Raw genomic sequence first — 19738 nt, forward strand, 5'->3', positions numbered from 1 at the left:
AGCTGTTGTGGCTTTGGCCAATTAAATGATGAAAAATGAAATAATTTTATGCTCTGTCTGGTATATGACAAGGTACTTGAACGCTAGGCACCTAGGTGAAAACAATGAGGTACATAATTTGTTACTGCAGAACCAGAATTTTTCCCGTCTTCTTTTCTTTCTCTCTCATTTTGTTTGTTCCTTCTTCCTTCCTTTCTTTCTTTCTTTCTTTTTGCTTTTATTTTTTCTACATGTTTTGCTTTTAGCTATTTTTTCTTTCTATTCTTAAGGTAAATAATTTGGGATAGAACATTGTGACAGATAGTTGTAGCTGATAAAGTTAATAGACAAGCTTTAAAACTTTAAACACTGAGGCCCCACTTGGATATTTTATTAATTTGTTGATAATCATGTTTAATAAAAGTTTTTTCTCTGTACACAGAGAAAAAAGAAAGATTTCTGTGTTTTGGGGATTTTTTTTTTTTCTCTTCTGTGTAAACAAGAGCAGATGAATTTTGGAGTTTATTCATTCCCACTAGACTTCCTTCAAAAAAGAAAGGAACTAGCTATCAACTTTTACATCACTTTTTCACATAAATATGTTCTTAGTTTCTGAAATTTACTTTCAAGTAAGGGATTTATGATGGTAAGGTATAGAACACATTATTGATCAAGTCTAGGCTTCTTGTATTTCATGTTATTCTCATTGATCTCTCCATTGTTTCTGATCCCACCTTTCAGCATCTGTTACTACTAAACACAAGATACAACCTGGGATACATTCCTTTCGAGGGCTGCATTTGTGAATACTGAATGTGCCTGGACACTGACTCTGTGAACAATCCTGATGAAGAGCAGCCACATTAAGGGCACCATCCTTCTTATTTAAAATGTGTTATACAATATATTTATTTCACAAATAACTTTTCAGGCATGTTACAATATATTCACCCTTTCTTCCCCAGTGTAGTAACAGTGGAATTGACTGTTAAACTCATTAAAAGGAGATACCTCTCTTTTGCACTGAGTGCTCAGTTTGGTGCAATGTGCACAAACATAATAATAATAATCCTTCTTAAGAACATATCTATACAGTGATATTTAGCAGCTTGCCAATGTGAAGGAATCATGTTTATCTTGTTTTATGCATTTTCTTGTTTTATGTGTTTCAGTTTTTCAGTGGAACAATATTTGTCCTACTGTCCATTTTCCAAGTCTTTCCAAGATTTTTGTCTCTGATATTCCCTCGACATAACTGAAAGCTGGATTTGAGCCTTAACATATATTAATGCATTTCTTATGCCCTCCTGCCCCACCAAAAGAAAAAGAACAGCATCAAAACCAACCAAAAAATAACCTCAGCAAAAACTGAAAAAGCTCAAACCATAAAGAAACAACAGAAAACAACTCTATTTGAACAATGTTCAAAACCATGAGAAAGCCTGCACCAAGATCTTAGAAAGGTAAAGAAACATTCCTTGAAAGAAACAAGTAGTAGTGTAAAGGTACTAGTAGTGCTTTGCAGTTTTTAATGAAAGCAACACACAAAGTGGATAATGATAAAATATCTCCCATTGATACTTCTCTAAAGATTCTGTGGTTTGTTGTACCATGCAGTGCAAAGTTGAAGCTGATTATGAAAAAGCTAACAGTTTGGAAATTTGGGACACTTGTGCAAATAGTCATGATTGGTAATGAAATTGTGAATTGTGAATTTTGTGGTTTCAAAAATAGCTTTCTCACTTCTTGCAGAATATTAGGTTTAAATGGAAAGGTTTTGTAACTTCTGTAGCTGCTGCTGTGCTATTCTTGGTTTTAAATTGCTTTTTGTTTTCTTTTGTTCTATAAAACCAATGCCTGCCTTTCCCATTCTCTTGGCAGCATTTTTTTAAGAGCTTGCAGAATTAAGATTTCACACTGAAGGGATTTCGTGAATGTATTTGCCTCATGCACATGAGGCAGTGTTCTATAAGTGAAGTAAAGCCATCTGTGTTTCAGACTTTGGCAATCCTACAGACCTATGAAAGGATAGATGTGTCATACCCCAAGGATTTAAACATCTATTTCATGGTTCTGTTTCCTTGTTCTGTGTTTTCAAGCACCCTTACGGGATCCTTACATGTCTGGAAGATTGAGGTGACTATACTAACTATTGAGTCCCACCTGACAGGAAAAGCAAGGTCCATACAGAAGTAATTTTCAGCAAGAGATTAAGTTAGAAATTGGCTGGAGAAAGGGAGCAGAATCAGACTGAGTCTTGGTTTCACTTATCTCTTGTACCCCATAGTAAAGTCAATAAAGTGTCTGGACAATAGGAGATCATTATTTCCTGTTCACTTTTTGCAGCAGATCTTTTCCAAAAGGAAGCGTTTTTGTTTATTCTGTTCCTAAAGATGACATTTGGGGTACAGAACCTTTTGCTAAATGCACATTAATACAAAATGAAAGCTACACTTCAATTTGGGACATTATTTAAAATGTATTTATGGTAATGATCAGGGAACAGGAAGCTGGTAGCTCACTGCTACATCTATATTGCTTTCTTCAAAGTGTTTGGACCAAAGGCTGAGGTTAGTCCTGAACAAGATGTGATTGTATGTTGGAGTGTTCTTCCTGGGGTTTCATGAAACTATTTATTAGAATTGCAACAGTGAATTGAAGAGGGCTCAGGAGAATTGCTGCCACCCTGTGCACTTCAACCTCTCACTGTAAACACCTTAATTATCCCAGCCAGACATGATTTGTCTCTAAGGAACAAAAATATAATATTTAAAAAAATAAATGTACCCTTGTCCCATTTTTTTAAACTGGAGCAGGCTGCATCAACTTTCAGGTTCTTCGCAGTGTATCCTTCCTAAATTTCCTTCCTAAATATTTTCTTTCCAGATTCTTGAATGCTGCCTGAAACTATTGGTTTATTCTAGTAAAAAGTAAAACAAAACAAAAAGGAATTAATATGCCACATTCTTACAAATTTAAGTTTTTGTCTTTCAAATGATCTCTCTGCCTTCTTTGGTTAGGAAATACCATATTTGTTCAGATTTCTCATTCCAGCTCTCTAAAAGAATCTGCTCCTTGGCCAGTGAAATTTATCACAGACATTACCTACTATTGGAAAGAGAATTATCTGTGGTTATTTCTCTTCTCTTCTGGTAGTTCAGAATGGGTGAAGAAAACAGGAACTTCTTTTAACGTTATACCCTACAGTCAAATTCTGTTTGCTGTTAGAACAGCATGAAATGGAGGGTTTCTTTCCAAAAGGAAAAAATCATCAGAAATAGTCAGAAAATGATGTTGACTCAGAATAAAATCTTGGCTTGTAATGTTCTCCCTTAATGCATTCTATGTTTTGAATTTTTTACACAGTTTAAAAATGACTAGCATTTTTTTCTTTTGAAAGAAATAAAGGGAAGGTATATGGCATAACTTCCGCATAATTCTTCATGTATGGGTTTTGTGGTATGACCTTTTATTGTGTATCTGCATTTCAATGATTATCTGTTACAAACACATCTCTATTCTCTTCTGATGATGTGTTTGTGCAGAGCTGGCAACATGAGTCTTTCATACTTGAGAAATTGAACGAGAGACCTCAGCTATGTTAAGTAATGAAATGAGAAAAGTGAAGTATTACAAAAGTGTTTGCATTTTCCATTTTAATGACTGCAGTTTCTTCCCTTCCTCTCTACAAAATTAGCAAAGTACATATGCCCTATTGAGAATGTATTATATATTAGATCTGTAATTTTGAGTATCAACATTTGGCATTGGCAAATTAGTTACTGTGCTAAAGTTAAATTATAACAGTAAAAAATTTAAAATATCTCCTTATAATGGAAAATTCTATGAAGGAATTTTCTTTAAGAGTATTTTTTATATCTAATTGGTAATGAGGCAAGAGCAAAATGTGACTACTAGATGATACCTTTCAGATTCCTTTTTTATCTTTTCCCCTTTTCTCTGCCTGCCATAAATGAAGACAATTAAAAACAAAACAAAAACCCAAATAAACAAACAAACAAAAATAAAAACCACACCCCCCCAACAAAATAAAAAACAAACAAAAACAAAAACACCCAAACCAGACAAAAAAAGAAAAAAACCGAAAACAAAACACCACAACAACAACCAAACAAAAACAAACCAACCGAAACTACAATCCAACAACAGACTGGTATGTGAAAGCAAATGATTTTGATATAAATCTCTTTTGCAATTTCATCTACTGAAAATCACCTCTACAAAATATATACAAAACCAGTGTAATTAGACATCAAAATTAGAAACATTCATTCAGATTATTATATTAAACTTTCAGATAATATTATCACTCCTGAGTATGAATATGTATTGGAGAAGAACTTTCATCTAATTAAAATGAGGAAGATTTTTTATGGAAAGAAAATTTTCCCAGTACATGGATAGTATAGTTCAGTGGTTTTAGATGTTTTCATATATTCAGATACTTCCCAAAAATGCTGAGGTTAAGAAATGAAACAGAGGTACCAAAAAACTTATATAGCAAGGAAAATTATAAGTCCTGTAAGGATTTTGGGGAACAGGGAAAAAAAAAAAGGTACCGTAGGATGCAAGTACATATGGAGATTTCATGCCATGTAATTGTATAAGTCCATCTATATTAAACCTTGTTCTTTATTTTTAGTTATGACAATAAGAATGAGACAGGTGTGGTCGAAATACAGAAATTTAGACATGAGGGATGGCTTACAGGGGAATTGCTACTGCTTTTTAGTAACACAGAGCAGAATCATTGTTTATTAAGTTGCCCTGCCATCCTTTTCAAGAGTGATTTAAAATAATTTATAGAAAGCATGCTGCATGGGATGGACAGTAGAGTAGTGGCGTTTGTCTTCATAAAAGAATGTCCTTATATCTTATTTCAACTCAAATATATTATCAAAAATACAAGATAAGTATTGAGGAGTATCTAAGAAATAAACTTTGCAAAAATTGGGTACATTCATGTGTCTCAAAGAAGGATCAACTATACTTCTAAAGATAATTGTTAGTATTAACTACTCTTAAAGTCATAACTTTCCTTAACCTCTGCAAGAAATGTCTTGAGTTATCTTGACCACTAGAAGCTTTTCCCCACCTTTTTGCCTTTCCCTTGGTATTGTGCTGCTGTTTCATTTTACACATGGTGGAAACAAAAAAACCCCCACTTTTTCCCCAGTGCAGCAGCCTTCTTCACTTCTAAATACATACCAGATGATCTGTCCCTAACTTTCTAACTTTTATTTTTCCTAACAAGTGTGGAAGGGTGAATCCAAAAAAGAAGAGAAAAATAATCAGAAAATACATCCAAAAAACTTCCACAATTGGACTCAGTGTCTCAGCTTATGGACAAGACAGTTTAATTATGCATGCCTTTTAGTTTGTAATTTTAGATTAATAATTTATTATGTGGTTTGACCTGCTTCAACAGGCGTTGTTGAATTCACATTCCTGTTTTTCCAAACTACAAATCTAACAATATATAGTTGGATCTGACTGATTTAAATATAGACACCTGTCTTTATTTTTGTAAATATTGCACTTTTATTGATTATATTTCCAGTATAACTTCCACTTCCCTCCTTGTTCTCCTCTTCCTTTTCTCTCTCTCTCTCTGTTCTCCCTTTCCCTTTCCCTTTCCCTCCCAATATAATTTTTATTTTTTTGCAAGTTTTTTACAAATTTTCTGAAGTTCAAGTAAATGTGGTAAGCATATGCTATATTTAACTCTTTACGTCATTGCAAGTTAGTGATTTATCGAAGTTCCTGCCAGGTCTTATAGAACACATCCTGTTATTCTAATGTGGAACTGTGTCAAACTAATACGTGCGCTTTTCCTACCTTTGCTTGTTTACAGAAAAGATGTACTTGTGTTCTCCTGGCTTTCTTAAGGTTCTGTGTATGGGTACTGCCTCTTTCCTACATGACTGTTGGAAAGGGTGAAACCAGAGAACAGGAATAAGGAGAGGCTCTGGTATGTCATTAAGTCATGATGCTTCCGTTCTGGAGACCATACCTTTCAATCCACTATGAATCCTCCTCACTACCAATTTTAAGCAGAGACAACACTCACAGCTGGCTTTTGTTAAAGCTGAGAAGCCACGTTTATGTATTGCTGCTATTTCTCTCTACACAAGTCAGATTAAGACGTATGAGGAGATTTATCTTTTCTTCTGTCCTCTGTTTCAAAGGGGAATAGGATAGGAATTTAATACTTACTGTAGTGACAAAGCTAGTATTTTCATGACACTACATAGTGCAGATCTACAATAGGTCACTGCCATCAATAAAAACAACACTTTTTAGCGGCCTAATAATTTTACACATTGCAGGAATCAGGAAGTTATTTCTCTATTTCCAGTGCCTTGATAAGCGACAAAATAAAAGGGATGTTCACTTTGTTTTGGGTTGTTGGTGCGGGTAATTTTTGGGGAGGGATTATAAATATTTTTTTCTCCACTATTTTTCTGTATAGTGATCTCTGAAAAACTGTGTTAAAAAAAATATAGTCCAGTCAATCATTTAAGAAAAACTCCTTTGCCCATTTTTATGAAGGCATTGGTATATTTATGCTCAGAAATCTTACTTGAAATAGTCTTTCTAAACTGATTTTTGTTGTATGATAGAAATGCTCAAATATACTACTTAGATTTCACATTTGTCAGCTAAAAACAATTTAAGAAGTAATGTGTGTGTAAATATATAAGTAGGTACGTAGATTTCTAATAAGCTATTTCATACATTTTGCACATTAAAAAATCCTTTATTGAATCTGTCTATCTATCTATCTATCTATCTATCTATCTATCTACTTACCACTCTTCCTGCTTATCTGTATATTTATATACCTGTATACTTATCAATATCTTTATAATGCAGATATGCCTGCTGGGATCAAGAGAAGCAATCTGAGTTTGTTCCTTTTGAGAATGGAAGAATATAAAAGAAAGAGATAAGGCAGACAAAGGGGATTTTTTAACATGTAGCTTTCTGCTATTAACTTAAAAATTCTTAGACATTAGTTCTGATTTTTATTATACATATTCAGTTTTCACCTAACCTCAAAGGAAAAAAACCCCACCATTATTACTTGGTGTATTTTGATTTCAAATACATATTTTTTATACTATGCAAAATTATAAACTTGGCAGTGAGTTCCCTAAGAAATGGTGAATGCGGAGGCTAAGCACCTATCCATCATATTTGAGAAGTTATGGCAGTCTGGTGAAGGTCCCATTGACTCTTTCAAAAAGAGAAGATTCTTTCAAAAAGAGAAAACTCTTTCAAAAAGAGAAAAAACTCTTTCAGAAAGAGAAAAAAGAAAGACCCAGCATATTACAGGTCACTCAGTCTCATCTCTGTGCCTATTAAGATCATGGGCCTGATCATCCTGGAAGCTATGCTAAGACATAGAAAAAAAGGAGGTGATTAGTGACAGTCAACATAGCTTCACTAAGGGCAAATTGCATCGGAAAGACACAGTGGCGTGTTGCAATGGAGATATACTGCTGGTGAATAGGGAGGAGACACTGATCCAGCTATTTGGACTGGTGCAAAGCATTTGACAGTGTCCCACAAGACATGTCTTTAAATTTGAGAGACAAAGATTTGACATATGGTTCAGCTGGGGGACCATACGAAGCAGGCAGCTGGAGTTGCAGTCAGCAGCTTGATTTTCCAGTGGAGAACATTCCTCAGTGGCATTCCTCAAGAGCTGGCGTTGGAAGTGGTTTGGTTTGACATCATTGTGGGTTACATCAACAGCAAGATTGAGGGCATCCTCAGCAAGTTTGTCAGTGACACCAAGATGTGTGGTGTCATTGATATGCAGGGCTATCCCTCTGCCACCCAGATGGACCTTAACAGGCTTGAGAGGTAGGACCATGAGAATATCAAAAAGTTCAACAAGGCCTAGTGCAAGGACGTCCACAAAGATGATCAGAGGGCTAAGTATATCTCCTCTGAGGCAGGACTGTGGGAGTTTGTGTTGTTTAGCCTGGAGAAGGAAGTCTCTGTGGAGATCTCATAGCACATTCCAGTACCTGAAGGGGACTTAAAAGAAAGTTGGAGAGGGACATTTTGCAAGGACCTACAGTGATAGGACAAGAGGTAATGGTTTTCAACAGAATGTGGTAGATTTATAGTAGGAACCAAACCATTCTGTGATCATATGATTATATATATATTATATAGATATAGATATAGATGTAGATATAGATATAGATATAAATATATATAACAAATTGCTATAATGATTTTTAAAAAATCAGTGGTAAATAATGATACTGTGGTAACAACAACCAGGACATTAGGAGGTTAATCCATTTATAGTGAGTAAATATTGGCCCCCATCAGTTCCGAGAAAGAGAACTTTATAACACGACCTGAGGTTAGGAATAGAGTGATCTGGCCTTGGTGTCATAAGTAATACAGCTGAGCTCGCTTTTGGAGGTTGGGATAAGGATCTACATTCACAATTTACTATGCAGTTTGAGAACAGGGAATATAGCCCTCACATCCTTTCCAGATGGCACTGAAGGCTACAGCCTTTAATCAAAACAGTACGTGGAGACCGAATAGTGAATTTTGATGTTGCCAAGTTGTGTTCTCTTCATCCATGTAATGACTAGTAATGTAATCTTTGTGCCAATGCACAAATTCCAGCCAGCACAGACAGGAGAAAGAGGACAACTTTCTTTCTCTCTAACAATTCATTGGGCGTGTTGCTGAAAGAAAATGTGCTGTAAAGAGACATATTTTTCAAAAGATATATGCCCTTTAGATGTGAAAAATTGGAAAGTTCTCAATGCTAATATAAATGCTAATATAAACAAAAGCATGATGGAAATGGGACTGACAGGCTTTGCTTTTCTTTTATTTATTTGACCAAAACACAGACTTGGCATGTTATACTTGATAAAGATTTTACCAAATCTGTGTTCCTGTTTTCCTGAAGGTACAAAGATTTCTTTTTTCCTCCAAAATTATAGAATGACAAGCTCAAGTGTGCTTGCAGACATCAGTTATCCAGTGTGCTTGAGTAATTCTGAAAATTGCAGTCAAATATTATTGTGCATAAACATGTCTTGCACAAAGAATCTCATTCATAGTTGCTGTAGACCACAGTGGGCTCACTGAGAATGCTCTACTTTTGACATTATGTTTTGGTCCAATTCAAATCAAAATAATCAAGTTTTTCAGTTTCTTAGGAAACTCCAAACCCACTGTATTTTAGAAACATAATGTAACCCCCAGATTTTTAGAGGTTTTTTGACGAAATTGTAATTCTTTATATTTGTCTAATTCACTGGAGTTGGGCTTTCTTTCACTTCTGAGTGAGTTATTTTCAGATTTTAAAAGTCTGGAAACACTTCAACATTACATAGTGATTAGAACATAGGAGACTATGCAGTAAGTCAGTAGTGTTTGTTTGGAACTGTTCCACTTCCTTGAAATCTTACACACTGCAATAGTCATCCCGCTGAGTACTACAATTAACTCTGCAGTAAGGCTACACCACAAATGAACCAGCTAGGTACACTTTCTTGCTCCACTGGAAGCAGAAAAAAATTAATACATACAGGATATTTCAGAAAATATGCAGTTTGTTGACTGTGGCATTTTCCAAAGTGACATGAAGCTACTGTATTTCAATTTCCTATACTGAAAATGAATGATCCACACCAGGAAATATTTGGACAAAGAGAATTTCATTTGCTCTTCCTATAAATGTCCAACATCAATTACTCCTGCTAAATTTTTCTCCCTATAAATTTTTTTTAAATTGTATTTCTCATTTACTTGAGTGCAACCAGAAAAAAATATTAACGTAGTTTGGATTAATTTGAGTCTATTTTTTACATTTTCCCGATTAAGTCCTGAAGAGAACTCTGGTTTCTCATATGGTCTTTTTAACAGCTTAATCAATCAGAGGATACCAAATGCACTTGGAGCTCTGCTCTCTGGAATACAGACCACACAATGCGTAGGGCTTGATCTCAGACTTAGAACACTTCCACTATATGCTTAGATACACCATGTGATTTGAAGTCTAGTCTATACCTTTAGTTTTGTAGTAACCTTTCTCTACAATTTTTCTTTCTTACATTTACTTTGTGGTTTTGTGTTGGCTTTGTGTAGGGGGCGTGTGGCTGCATGTACATGTTGTGTGGTTTTTTACTGCATGTTCTGCTTCTGGTTTTGCACCTTGGTGATGTTTTGGTAAAGAAATGCTTTCTTTCCAATTGATGACTCTGAAATGTCTTAGTCATAGCTATCACATTATATATAATGATGGCTAAATAGCTGATAGTCTCTTTGCTACCATTTAAAAATTCTTTCCATCAATTATATGCTTAGAATGGCTTTTTTTTTTTGGTCAACTGCATTACTGCATTTAAACTCATGTTACGGTACCTGTTTCTCAATGCCGATAGATACTCTTTTTCAGAACATGTGCTTTTTGACCTGACAGTACTTTTGAAAATGTGATGTCCCATACAGAATTCATGCAAAGATTATACAAAAAATATTTTTCTACCAAAAAAAAATTCGTAATTAGGACCTATTGAACATTTCAATACCTACTTCTTCCTTATTGTATACCTGTACAAAGCTATCCTTTACTTTTCTTTAAATGCATACACTTTCTGAATATGAATGCCATCCAGGACATGGATTTTAAATAGAGTTCTTGTACTTATTTAGTAGCTGAATCCAGCAACCTATACTTTATCAAGAATAAATTACACTCCTGTTAAACTTAGCTCTAAAAAAGGCATTACCATCCTATTAAAATCCAATAAAGCATGCATCATATCTGGTGGACAGAATTAAAAAAAAAACTGGGTAGGACAAGTAGTTCAAAGCTGGATAGCTGCAAAAATGTCAGTGGAATGTGAGAGTAAAAAAACCAAGAAATATACAAAGTGGATAATATGTGTGTTTATGAAAAGATTTGCTCTTTGCCACCCTTTAAGAAATTTGTATTACACTTTTGGCTCTTAATCAGAACTGAATAGAGGAAGTCCTTATGGAAGAAATGTTAGGATACATGCAAGGGGACCTGGACTACATTGAGAAGTGGTTCCATTAGAGCTTCATGAGGTTTGACAAGTCCAGGTGCAAGGTACTGCCTCTGTGTTCAGACAATCCCTGTAACGAGTACAGACCGGGAGAACACCTCATTGAGAGCAGCCTTGTGCAGAAGGACTTGGGACATGGATGAAATGCTGAAGATGAGCTGGCAGTGTGCATTGGCAGCCTGGAAGGACAACTATATCCTGGGCTGCATCAAAAGAAGTTTCAGCAGCAGGATGAGGAAGATTATCCCTCTCTGTTGTAAGTTCTCACCTGGAATACTGCCTGTAGTTTTAGGGCTCCCAACATCAGAAGGATGTGGATTTGCTGGCGAATCCAGATGATGCCCATGAAGATGATCAGGGCACTGAAGCACTTTTCTTATGAAAATAGGCTGAGAGAGCTGGAGTTGTTCACCCTGTTGCAGATAAGGCTTTGGGGATACCCTGTTGCAGCCTTCCAGTAATTAAAGAGGGCTTTTAAAAAGGAGGTAGAATATCTTTTTACATAGGTCCATAGGTATAAGACAAAGAGGAATAGTTTTAAGTTAGAAGAGTGATTAAGATTGGATGTCAAGAAGAAATCTTTGTTCATAGGGCAGTGAGGCACAGGAACATGTTGCCCAGAGAGGTTGTGGGTGCCCCATTCCTGTAAGTGTTCAAGGTAAGTTTGGATGGAGTACTGAGCAACCTGATCTAGTGAATGACACACCTGCCCTTGGTGAGAGAGTTGAAACTAAATGATTTTAATGGTCTTTCCCACCCAAATCATTCCACAATTCTGTGGTTCTTTACTAAATACATTTACTGTCATAAACTTTAGAGAAGTTGTAAACTTTTTGAAAAGCAAATTAAAAAATGTGGGGTTTTTCAGTTACGGACACATTTTACAAACATAAAAGAATTGTCCTGAATTAATTTTTGCAGTGCACTGCTGATTAACATAAAACAAAATCATGAGGCTCAAGAAAATTATTTCACAGGAAAGAATGTGAGTCCTCATATGAAATGAGGACTTCTTCACGAAGCCTTCTTAGGTGTTCTTTGCCACTTCCTTATACTTGAGTATTTTCAGAAAAGAAGGTTTTACCATATAATGGAACAAGAGTGCCCTTGAGAAACCATAATGCAGTAGTCCAACTGGGCCAAAACTGGCCATTGCCTACGCTACATTTTAAAAAATTCATAGAATTATAGCATCATTGAAGTTGGAAAAGACTTCTAAGAGCACAGAGTCCAACCATTAACCTACAAAGTTCCATTAACCACCTCCCTAAACACAACATCTAGATTTATTTTAAATACCTCCCAGTGTGGTGGCTTAACCACCTCCCTGGGCAGCTTATTCCAATGCTTGACAACTGTTTTCATGAAGAAATTTTTCCTAATGTCCAAATGAAACCCTCAAAATTATATGGTTAGAGAGAGGACAGAAGAAGATCGTATTAAGAGGTGTGAGAATGGATTTAACATGATTTGTCTTCAATAGTGTGGTTTTTGCCTCAGCCAGGATGAGTGACAATATTTCAAGCAGTTATCATAATGTCCTTGATGAGGCTGAGGCAAGTCATTTGCTGTTACGTAGCTATAAATCTAAATTAATCTGGTTCAAATCAATGGGATCCATTAAGTTAATAACAACTTAAAAGTGAGAAATATCTGGCTTGCTTATACTGCAGTCACATGTTAAAATAATTATAAACAATTACAGAATTCTGATCTTCATAGTTTGTTCCTTTCCCTGTTTTCAGCAAGTCAAACTTTGCACAGAATATGCTATCAGAAAAAGAAAGTAAATATTTGTTAGAAAAAGAAAATAAAAATTTGCTGTTTTTCAGAAAAATCTTAGAGTTTCTTTTTACTGTTTCCATATTACAGTGAGTTCTTGTGACAGAATCTTTACAGCATTTCACTAAAAGATGTAAAATATGTCTTTGAAAATAGCGCAGCTATAATTCTAATTATCATGGGCAACTTACACAAAGAAAATGATTCTTACTGAAACAAAAAATTTAAAAATGGCGCTGAAGAGAACCAGAAACCTAACATGTAATAAATTAATATTAAAAGCACATTTCTTTTTAAAAGTTAGCCCTTTTCAATCTCTTCACATTTTTTTCCCTTGGAAAAAACACTGAGTGACTCTAAATCTCTTCTATTTTAAATAATTATAACTGAGATCAGGACATGCCCTAGAATGATATAAAAGCATATTTCTTTGCTTCAAAATAGTTAAAGGGTGAAGCATGGATGACATAAAGTTGATGACCATTATTTTGACTCTTCGGTTTCTCTTTTTTTCGTATGATGGGACAAATGGAAAATTTCAGAAATATTGGATATTATTAGATTTATGAAATGCAAAAAGTGAAGAACTTTTGAGAATAAGAGCATTTTTATTTTAAAATCTTCTATTTATTTTCTAGTATTGGATTCAGGTCTCCTAAAATGATGTAACCTGGAAGAATTCCTCATTAATGTTAGGAAGTATTAAGTGGAAATATTTCACCTTTTGAATCCATTAGAATCAATTTCTATAAAGAAAACATACAATAAAGTACAATTAAAATTAAAAACTTGAGTGGTACATTTTTTCTAACACAGATATAACTTTCTTGCATGAAGTGACACAAACTGGCTCAGTATGAAATCATCTGAAAAGACTGTTCTCTCTCATATTACCAAATCTATATAACTTTTGTTCCATGAATGTTGGCAAAGCCTCTCAGTTCTTTAAACTATATAAATTTGGTGCTGTCTACTACCCACTTCTGTTGGAGGGAAGTAAGGACATTGAGCTTCTTCCAAGGGATTCTCTTAAAATCTCTTCTATAAACATCATGGATGATAAATCAGCAACTACTTGTAAAAATATATTGGAAAAATTAACATATTTAGTACGATTAATTTAGAAGGAAAAAACCTACTACAATAATCTCCATCCTGAATTCTTTGAGTATACATAATTGCAAGAAATAGAAATACTTTCATAACTGGATTTCATTTACAATACTCATGTGCAAACAGGGTCCAGGCACAAAGTGACTGTGCTATGAGTGACCTCATTTTGTTTTCCATGGCTTTGGTTAATTAGTTCTTAGGACCCATATTCTGTTCTCCTTTTATCTTAGTGTTATTCAGCTGCCTAAAACAAAAGCAGTGTTTGCTAATATGGGTGTGATTTACAGCATCATTAATATACTTGATATAACAATCCTCAAATATTTTATTATGTCCTTTCTGATATAAGAAAAGTGAAAACATGAAAATATCAAGAGTTAGTCTTTATGACAGTCTTTCTGACATGGCAGGTACCCAATGCTATCTTTGCTGAAACATTTGGGAGTCCTGCCATAATGCACAATATAAGGGCATTTATTTTGGAAAAAATAATTGAATGACCAGTATGGATTTGCTTAGATAATCATATGTGTACAACTGGCAAAAAGAGATCTTATTTAACAACTTTGCATTTTTGCAAGATACCTGTGTTCTAATATAAACACGTAGCAATAGTGTTACTGCTTATTTATGAGCTATAGGGATGCAAATAGGCAATGCTTATACCTGATAGAAAACTCTTACTGAATCAGGTCTGTAAAGCAGAGATTAAGAAACATACAAGGGAATAATTATTCTTAAAATAAAAAAGAAAAAATTGTTGTGGGAGGAGCAAAATCAATTTTTTTTTATTGTTCTTTTCTATCAAATTATCTCATGAACAACTGTCTTGAGGTGCTTCGTGGATCCTTGCTGCGGTTTAGGAATGGTGTTCCCTAGTTTAGTGTTCCTACTGAAACCCTCCAAACCATGTGCAACTCACTCTGTATCCCTTCCCTCTAGCTCTTCCTTCTGCAGTGGGCTTGGGAGGGGGATTGCAGACACACAATGATTGTGGGTTGAGAGAAGAATATTTGACTGGAAACAGCAATGAAATAAGAAAATTAATTGTTGCAACAGCAACAGTACTAATAACAAAGCAGACAAGAAAGAAGTGAATATTTCACACCTGATCGTTCACCATGTGGTGCCTAACAATATCTGAACTGCCACCACATTACTTGACCTGGAAGGGACTTCTTCTGCAACCCCAAAAAAATGTCATGAGGTAGTATGGAATAACCTCCAGGTCCTAGCCATGTCCCCTTCTGCCTACTGCAAAAATTAACCTTGTCTTGGCCAGAACCAGGACAGTTCTTCTATGTCTCCTAAAGGCTAAACAGACTTTTTCCTCCAAGAAGATATGAGGTATAATAGGATATTAAGACATAATAAGATAAGATTCCTGGATCTGCCTCTTGGTGAAGCATGTAGGAATATGACATTTTTAAGCTTTGAACCTCTTCATCATATATAACTGAAATTGAGCAACACATTAGAACTGTCATAGGACATGACCAAACAGACTGACAAATACTAGGAATACAGATACCTAATTTTCTAGGGAAACTGCATATTTTATGTAATACAACCTGCGTATCTGAAAGTAATGGCTTAGTAAACAGCTCTCATCATTGCTTCTGGGTTTGTTTATACATTGTTATAGAAATATGGTGGATGATGTTTTGGAAGTGCTTCAATCCAGTCTGAATAAATGATCTGATGAACTTATATCATCATGAGTTTGGGTTTAAATGCCTACTGGAAGGTTTCTTCTCCAGCTCTTGTGCAATATACAGATGATACCACTACTTTAGTGGGACTGCAAAGAAGGAAAACTGATCTCTGTGGTTCAGAGAGAAAGGAGCTGGTTATTCCCCCACTGAAAGATGATACAAAAACAGTTCCCTATAGCAGCTAGTTAAACCTAAAGGTATTCCTGACTGTGACTCATCCATTCACTCTTGCATCTGCTGGTCTAATATATTTGTACCTAACATCTGAACTCTAACAGTACTTAAAGGTTTTCCTTTACCCTGAGAACATTAATTTATTAATTTGCATATACAGAAAGTAGTATCTTTGACTTCTTTTCAAAATATTGTTTTAAAAGTACATCACATTACTACTGGTTTACAGGAATGAAAGATGTTTTAGCCAGCCCTCTTCCACTGGACTCTTTAAATTTGCCCAAACTTTTTACACTGCTTGCTATGAAATCCATACAGATACAAAACTGTTAATTAAAATGAACACTAGGTACACAAATATTAAGTAAAAGTGAACACAAAAGAAAGCTAAGAACCAAAGCTCCTTTTTGGATTCTTACTTAAGAGGGTTATGCCATATTTATTTATTTATTTATTTTTGTGATTCTGGAAGAATAATTTAGTGGTGTAGTTGCAAATCCATTCTGTGGCACAGAACTAGATAAAATGCAGCGTATTTACAAAAATGCCACTGATTCAGAAAAGAAAAACCTCAGGTCCCTAAGATACTTTCTAAATATTTTTGTATTAATAAGACATGAGACTGACAGTTTCACAACAGATAAAGAGGTTTACTCTCAGAGTTCAAGTCTATTGCCTAACTTGGAAGCTGTTAAAGGAGGAAGGACTAATTACTAGCCGGGAGATTTGGACTTGGCATCAGAGCAGGACCCAATATATTTTACCAGTAGACTTGTTGCATGCTAGGAGGAACTCTACTCTCTGAGTTTGTAAAGGCTGAGGGGGTTCAGCTATTAGCCAGTGATACATACTCTCTGCAGATGCTGAAGTGTGGGCAGAATGTGTCCATTTCTCTAACACAATTTACTTTCCTGATGGGCTTTGGGGGGAAAAACACTTAATAAAAAGCAGGAATGAAAGTTAATGAGTAGATATCAGAAACAAAGACACAATAAAGGAAGGAGTAAATTTGTCTTTAACCTTTGTAAGAGTAGGATGGCTATAGGATGTTGACAAAAGCTGACAGCAACTCTCACCAAGCCAAAATATTAACAAAGAAATAACTAGCTGGATTTTATGATTTATTGATGTGAAATTCACAGAGAAGTTAATAAAATTATGGCCTAATTGAATGACCTCACTCATTGTCTTTTCTTCTGTCTGACTGATATTATATCTCATTCATTTCTTACATAAAGAGGAATATATTACATTTCATCAATACGTTTAGTTGGAAAGCTTTCCAAAGAGTATTAATTCGTGAGGTAGTCTATATGAAGAGTGGAATGGTGACCATTTAAACAGTGCAGAAGAAAATTTTGAAAAATCAACCTACAAAATAACGATAGCAAAAAAATACAAAACACTAGAGTGCAGGAATAATTTATGTAAACAGATTGCAACTACCTAAATTGGACTTTTTTTCAAATCTAACCTAGGTTAATCTTCTGAGGAATGCCAGTGCATTTTTGGTTATGACAAGTCACAAAAGCATTTTTTTGCTTAGCTTTTCAGAAGATCATATATTTTACATTGTCGTGTCAATTATGAATATTAGGTAAGAAGTGCAAATTTTAATCCTCCACCAATCTACCATCCACCATAGGACCACTGGTTTCTTGGCTACATTTCCGTATCTTTCAAAAAGCAAACTAAATTTATTACCTTTTTTAAAAAATTCAAATGCAACAATAGTGTCTCTTATTTCCCTTAGAAATTTTTAACAAAATACATACAAATAAATATACACCTTACAACAAATTCAAACAAACCATATTTTCCCTTAACCTAAAATTTCAAGTTGATCTGCTTTCTTCTCTATTTTTCTTGTCAAAAGAAAAAATATAGAGATGGAATTTGGCATACAAGGATTTTTTTCAAGAACTCAGGAGAAATGATGAGTATATTTCATTTTAGTTTGGAAAATTTTCAGAAAATACATGCACAAGTGTGAAACAATATAGTTCTCTATAGTTCTAAAGTCTACTTTCCAATCTCTACAATGTTGCTTATTCTGGAAGCATAAAGCTAAGAATGATGTTAGTAGATGCTGCTGACCACTTTGCAATGAAATTTATCTGATGCATAGGAAAATTGGTAGCAAATTATTCCAAGTGTGGTACCTTCAAATGGTGAAGGATGAATAGAAACTCAGCAAGTCTGAATATTCAGTCTCAATTTTCTCTTCTGACAGAAGAAAATATGAAATATCCATGCCTTAAATAACTCCAAAAATCCAGAGTTATAAAGCTAAATACAAATTATTATAAAAACAGCAAATAAAATAGTGTTTAGATTGGTTATGGACCTCAGATGATGCAGTATTAATGTGAAATACTGCTGGCTACAGCCTCCTTTCAGGCTGTTGTAGAGCAATAAGGTCACCCCTGAGCCTTCTCTTCTCCAAGCTAAACAACCTCAGCTCCCTCGACCACTGCTTGCAGGATTTATGCTCCAGCCCCTTCTCCACCATTGTTGCCCTTCTCTTTACACACCAGCACCTCAACATCCTTCCTCATCTTGGGGGCCCAGAACTGGACACAGCACTTGAGGTGTGACCTAACCTGTGCTGAGTACAGGGGGGCAATTCCTGCCCTGCTCCTGCTGGCCACACTCTTGCTGGTACAGGTCAGGATGCCATTGGCCCTCCTGGCCACTGGGCACTGCTGGCTCATGTTCAGCTGCTGTCAGTCACTACCCCAAGGGCCCTTTCTGCCTGGACGTTGTCCAGCGACTCTCTCCCCAGTCTGTAGTACTTGATGTATTATCCCTGTGGCCACATCATCCATGAGAGATAGGATTAACAGAGTGACCTGGAATAGCATCCCTAGATATCTTCTAGAAGATGTACATTTAAAACCAGTTTATTTTGTCAGCAGTGAAAAAAATAAGCCTGAAAACTCAGGTTAGAATTTACTAAGAATATTTACACTTAGTTTTTGTCAAATTATGTCATAAAAGGAGTGTTTGTCTTAGCACTTTTAGTAGCAGTTAGAAGAAAAAAAAAGTTTTAGTAAACAAAATCCTGTAAAATGACCTGAGATCTTTAAGTAAGAAAATGAAATTATGTTGGCAGCCAAAGAACAGGAGAGAGAACTCTGCTTGCTTCACCAATCTCCATGTGGTTGAGCAGCTTGGTTGGCACATTTGGTCACATGCATTTTGATAGATATGCTACTACTGCCAGTGCTATTAAGGAAATTGTGGCTATCATTGCTGATATATCCACGCTGGTGTTTCAAAGTGATACCAGTAGTTATTTTTAAATAGTCTGGATGTAGTAGCTTATCTACAGGCAAGCCCCAAGTCAGTATTTTAATATCACAATATACTTAAAAATTCTGCACAGAAATTTATGGGGTTAAGTGCATACAGACAGACATATGTGCATGGTAACCTGTTTGCATTTGAAATCAATTTTTGTATGTTTATCTCAGTTTATTTCTAAGTAAAGTTTACATTTTAAACTAAAATAAAATTTGAAAACATATTTCTTTTAGTCACACCATAATATTATCTTTGTGGTATTTTTGTCATCACAAATATACCTGCCTGCAGCTCTGCTTGATGAAATTTTGTAACTGACATAAATCTTATTCAAGAGTTGTCGACATGTTATAGAATGTATTTGCACAAATGAAGAGAACCTTTTGTAAGGTACTTTGTAATTAGGTGTTGGAACTAATTTGAAGAGTTGTAGAATAAGCAAAAGAAAATAAAATTTATTAAAAATTTTGATAAATTTTAAAAACAGGAGAATATCGGCTATGGTTGCTGTAACTTGGATAATATGCTCTTCTTAGAACTTAAATTATTAACTGCAAGACACATGCA

This window comes from Haemorhous mexicanus, chromosome Z, assembly GCF_027477595.1.
Source record: "Haemorhous mexicanus isolate bHaeMex1 chromosome Z, bHaeMex1.pri, whole genome shotgun sequence".
NCBI classification, from domain to species: domain Eukaryota; kingdom Metazoa; phylum Chordata; class Aves; order Passeriformes; family Fringillidae; genus Haemorhous; species Haemorhous mexicanus.